Genomic DNA, 6,157 nt, shown 5'->3' on the forward strand with positions numbered 1-6,157 from the left:
ATTCGCTTATATAATAAGCTTTGCCTAGTCGTTTCTAGAGTTTCGAAGCTATAGCTAACAGATTCTTAAGCAGTACTAATACTGCTATATTAAGCAACTTAGTATACTATCTAGTCTAAGTCTAATAAAAGCGACTCTAGGACCTTATATTTCCTTAGAGCTGTTTTTAGCTCTATCTTCTACAGTTACCTTTTATTATTATCTACGTCTATATCTTCGTTAAAAGATACTGCTTTTAGATAAATCTAGTTAGCATTATAGCTTTTATTATTTCTTACTATAAGAGTGTGCAACGTAACTAGCTTAAGCGCTGCTATTCTAAGATTATAATTAGATATTACTAAGTTAGCAAGAGATGCGCTTATAACTATTACTAAGGTAAGTAGCACTTCTTTAGCTCTAATAACTATGCTAGCAAGTTTTAAGCACTATGTAAACTTATCTTCTTCTATAACTTCTAAATTCTAGAAGCTGTTCTATTCTATAATTATTATATTATTAGATAGCTCTATTTATTCTTAGGTCTGCCTAATGTAAGAGTTTATTATAGTAACTAAGTTAACTACTAGTTTACTACTTTATTTTAGCTAAGTCTTAATTTCTTTAATAATAGTTCTAATAATATACGTTTTAGAGACGTTTCTAACTTCTTCTTTAGATTATTCTTTATTTCTCTAACTAATGCAACCTTGCAGGTTTAAGTAGATCTATTAGTTCTAGATAAGCTTATCTCTTATTTTGCAGAAGCGTGCTAAATAGCCTAACTCTCTATAAGTATAATAAGCTTAAGAGCCTTGCTAATTACTATAGTTCTATATCTAAGAACTCTGTTAGAACTCTATCTAGGTTTATTAATAGCTAGGACCTAAGAGTATAGTACGCAGAGGCTGCTAAAAGTTTTAGCTATCTAGTGCTTAGTTCTATACTTATATAGAGAGAGCGCTAACTTTTATAAGAGTAAGCTTAATAGCTTCTTAGACGTCTGCATAGCTAAGAAGTTCTGTTTTCTCTAGATTCTTAGAGAGCAGTTAATAAGTTTACTCTACTAAGCTTAATTCTAGTAAATTTCTTAATTAGATTATCTACCTTGCTCTAAGTAGGTTTGTAGTCTAGTAGCATCTATAACTCTTATTCTTCTTAGAGTTATTAGTTTGCTTTAGGCTAGCAGAATAAGAGTAGAGAAATAATACTTAGATCTAGCTATAGTGCATAGAAAGTATTTATAGATATTAGTCTTAATAAGTTGCTAGTCGTTAATTTTGCAATGCTGCTATTTTTTCTAAGAGCTAGATTAAAGGCTTTAATTTCTAATTCTCTAGAGGCTATTTTGCTAAGGAATAGTTTAATTCTTTTAAAGATAAAGTCTAATAGTTAAGTAATTAAGAGGTTAAACTTATTTAGTATCTTATTTAGCCTTTCTCTATTAAGGCCTTAAGTAAGAAAGAAGCTCTTCTATTCTATTATTACTAATTCTACTTTAAGGCATCTATTAAATCTAGGCCTAAAGGCGTCTAGGTAGCTTTAAAGAGATAAGTTAGTTATTATTAAGTAGCTTAGGCACTAGGACCTAAGAGAGTTCTTAGTTTCTTTACGCTAGGCTTAATTAAGGCTCTAGAAACGTCTGCGCAGCGCTACCTAGATGCCTTACTAAGTCTTTAGTAAGTTTTGCTACTTTAAATTTAGCTATGCTGTTTTTAATAATATTACGCCTAGTATAGTTGCAGTAGCCTAGAAGTCTTAAGATATAGTTCTTAATAGTCTATTAGTAGAAGCTAGAGCGCTATTTAATTTCTTTAATAAATAGAGTAACGTTTTCTCTATTAAATAGAAGAAGAATATCTGCAAAAAAGGCTTATTTATTAACGTAAGAGCGCTAGTTATTATATGCTATTGCATTTACTTCTTAGGCAATTGCCTTAAGAATTTCTTAAAAATTAGGTGCTAAAAGTGTTTCTGCTTCTAAAGGCGCTAGTATTACTGCTAGTTCTAAGCCTAATAGATTCTTAGCTTAGAGGCGAGCTTAAGTACTATCTCTTTCTTAGAGTAGAGACGTTAGGCCTTTCTATGCAGCAGAGAGGTTACTAGTTAGATAGAAAGCTTATTGTAATTAGAGCCTAAGAGTCTATAAGATCTAGAAAGTAGTATAAGAGAAGAATAATAAGAGTTAAAAGAAAAGTATTAATAAGAAGAAGCAGGAGCATAACTATTTAGAAGGCAAGCTAAAACGCTAATAGTATTTCTTGCTAGAAGATATTTTTAGTAGCCTAAATATAGCTTTATATTATGTTTTTATATTCTTAAATATTATATATATAGTCTTAAAGGCTATTAAGCTACACTCTAATAGCTTTCTAGAACTATAGTTTATTCTTTACTGCTTAGGTAATCTAAGTAATATTAAATTTTATATTTCTAATAATTAACTGCTATTAGGTCTAGCCTAAGAGGCTTCTAGTGCCTATGCTCATTCTATAGCGAGTATATTATTTTATTTTTAGTTTTAGTGCTAACTTTAGTTAATAAAGGATTACTTTAGTGTAATATTATTATATTCTCTAGCTATGCTGCTATGCTGTGTATTGCTCTTCCTATAATCTTAATATAATCTATTTCTATTATTGTTATTTTTATGCATATGCCTATTTTCTATTATCTATTTCTATTTCTATTCCTATTACCTATTTATATTCCTATTCCTGTTCCTATTATCTAATATATTATTAAAGCTAGATTTCTTGCTTAGCTATACTTGCCTGCTCTTAGCTTTTCTAAGGACTAAGGTGTTAGGTTTAAGTTGCACAATTAGTTGCTATTTATTATAGTAAGTTGTGCTTAATGCAAAAGTAGTTAATTAAGTTATTAACCTCTAAACTGCCTTCTTCTGCTTTTATACTTCGCCTAATATCCTATTAGGCTTAGGCTCTGCGCTAACGCACGTTGCTCTATTATAATACTTATAGTATATAGTATTATAGTATTATTATACTTAGCTTAGCTATTAGAGTTACTCTAACGCTTAGATTAGGCGTAGAAACTCTAATGTTAGAGTTTACAACTCTAGGTTAGTAGTCTATACAGCTTTATTTTTATAACTCTAAGAAACGCTAATATTAATATATATCCTTAATATATATTATTAATGCGGCTAATATTATATAAAAATTCCTAAATAGTATAATTTAATAGCCGCTAACTCTTACTGCATCTTTAGCTTAAGTTATATTAAAATTAGCTCTTATATAGAGTCTTATTCTTTAGAAATTTAGATTTAAAAGAATAAGCTCTTAAGAATTTAGAGTTTCTTAAAGAATAAGCTCTATTCTAACTCTTATTCTTTTACCCTATTAAGAATAGAATTACTTATAGTCTTCTTCTATCTAATTAATACGCTTAGCTATAAGTAGAATCTTTTCTACTATAAGTATGCGAATATAGTAGACTATGCTAGTAAGTATATATAAGAAATTCTTTACTATACGTAAGTAGTTTATCTGCGTATTAATGCCTAGTATAGCTAAATACTATACTAGACTACTTAAAAACTTATTACTGCTATAGCTAGTAAGAATAAATAAAGCTAGTAAGTTAAGTAGCGTATTTATCTAAGCAGCTGCATTACTATTATTTAGTATAATCTATAGCTAGATTACTAGCGCCTCTCTAGATGTATTCTTCTATATAAATAGCTTATATATATTCTTTATCTTATTAGCCTATACTACTTAATATAGCTACTATTATAGTATAATACTATTATTATTATTGCTATTAATAGTGCCTTCTATATTGCTATTATTATACTTACTCTCTATGCTAGTATTCTTATTACTTATACTATTAATACTAATAGCTTAATCTCTCTATACTATATATGGGTTATCTACTTAACGCTTTTTATCTATAATAATATAGAGATAGAAGTAGATAAATTAGACTATATAGCTAGTATATATTATCTAACTCTTAGAGTTCTATAGTTATGCTAGCAGCTATTAATTAATTTCTATCTACTATATACTATAAAGCTAGCATTATATTTTCTATAGAAGTATTACTAAGCTATAAATAGATCTTTTAATTAATTCTTCTATTAGCATAGCAGCTAGCTATAGCTTTGCTTTATTTTAGTTAGATAAGTAGGCTTAATAGCCTAGATAAGCTAGATTCTAGCTCTGCAGAAATAATAACTACCTAAGTCTCTTAAACTAGCTAGTCTTATCTATCTTTGCAGCTTTAGCTATCTATAAGAGGCTATGCTTAGAGAGCTACTGCATAGATATACTAAAGATTATATTCGATAGAGAAGAAAACTATAGATTATCTTATTCTAAAGGTTAATTAGTAGTAGCTTAGATTATTCTTTAGTCTAAGATTTAGAAGTTTAGTCTAAGTATTATTTAGACGTATATAGTTGCAGACTATACGCTTATATATATAACTAAGATATTATTAAGAAATAAGCTTACTAGGCTTTAGCTTATTATATAGAGATAGTCTTTATCTCTTACCTCTAGAGATAGCCTTTATAGTCTCTTATCTCTAGAGATAGTTTTTATCTCTTAATCTCTAGAGGTAGCCTTTATAGTCTCTTACCTCTAGAAGTAGCCTTTATTATCTCTTATCTCTAGAGATAGCTTTTATAGTCTTTTACTTCTAGAGAATTAGCTATGCTTTTCTTTCTAGAGATAATCTAACTCTACTCTATTACTACTATTATAGTATATAGTATCTAAGGCTTAGTAAACTTATTATTCTAAATAGCCTTTAGAGTAATTATATACGTAATAGTTACGTATAGCCTTTCTAAGACTAGAAGACTATATAGATTAAGTTTTAGTTAGTTACTATATATAGTAGAGAGATTAGTACTATTCTCTATTAGAATAGATACTTAATATAATTAATTATATTATTATATATTATATAGTATTCTATTATCTAAATACTATTTAACGTATTTTATAAGTAAGTAGCTACTCTAAGTAAGTAGCTAATACTAAATTAGCGCACTATCTGCGCTGCATTATTATATAATATCTTAACTATAATATAGCTAAAAGACTTATACTAAAGCTAATATATAGCTTACTATCTCTAATATTAAAGCGCAACGCATTTAAAGCGTAAATTATGCTATAGATATATATAACGTATCTTAAAAGACTATTTATAACTAACGTGCTAGAAAGCATATACGATGTAACTATAAAGCAAACTTAAAGTATCTAATAAAATTAGAAGAGAAGGCTATAGTCTAAAGAGTTCTTAACTAGTCTGCATAAGATCTTACGCTCTTAAGGTCTATTATATAAGAAATAGTAGATAGACTTCTTAGAGCATAGTAAAGTAACTCTATTAGCAAGAACTAGATTAATAACTTTATTAAGTAGACTTCTAAGCTTCGTAAGCGCTAGAGCTATCTATATAACTATTAGTAAGCTGCCTATAAGAATTCTATAGCTATCTAGCGCTAGCTTAACTTAGTATAGAAGATAAAATAGAAGTTTAGAATTATAGATAATAATATCTATAATTTTAATAAGACTAGCTTTATAATAGATAAGATTTTAGCGTAGATAGTTATTACTAGTTTAGAAGTAGCTAGAAGAAAGAAGGTTATCTAGCTAGGTAACTATAAGTAGATTACTATTATCTAAGGCATAAGAGCTATAGGCTATCTACTTCTACTCTTTGTTATCTTTATAGGCAGCGTACTTATTAACGTCTAGTTTAAGAACTTACTATATAATTAGATTCTTAAAGTAAGTCTTAATAGCTAGATAAATAATTAGCTTACTCTTACCTAGCTAGAGTACTTTAATAAGTATATAAAGTTAAGCGCTATAGATACGTACTAGCTACTTATACTTAATAGCTATAAGAGCTATAGCTTACTAGAATTCTAGAATTCTTGCAAGAAGAAGAATATTATTCTTTACTATATGCCTCTATATTTATTATATCTACTATAATCTCTTAATATTAGTTGCTTTGCGCTATTAAAGCGTAGATATAGTAACTAGATCTTAGCCTTAGCATATAACTATATATATTATATTAGTAAGAAAACCTTTCTTTAAGTATTTAAGCTAGCTTTTAAATAGTCTTAATAGCTAGAATATCAAGGTAGGCTTTAGAGGTGCTAGACTAGTTCTAT

The sequence above is a fragment of the Parastagonospora nodorum genome (assembly GCF_000146915.1).
Source record: "Parastagonospora nodorum SN15 chromosome Unknown scaffold_44, whole genome shotgun sequence".
In the NCBI taxonomy this organism is placed as follows: Eukaryota; Fungi; Ascomycota; class Dothideomycetes; order Pleosporales; family Phaeosphaeriaceae; genus Parastagonospora; species Parastagonospora nodorum.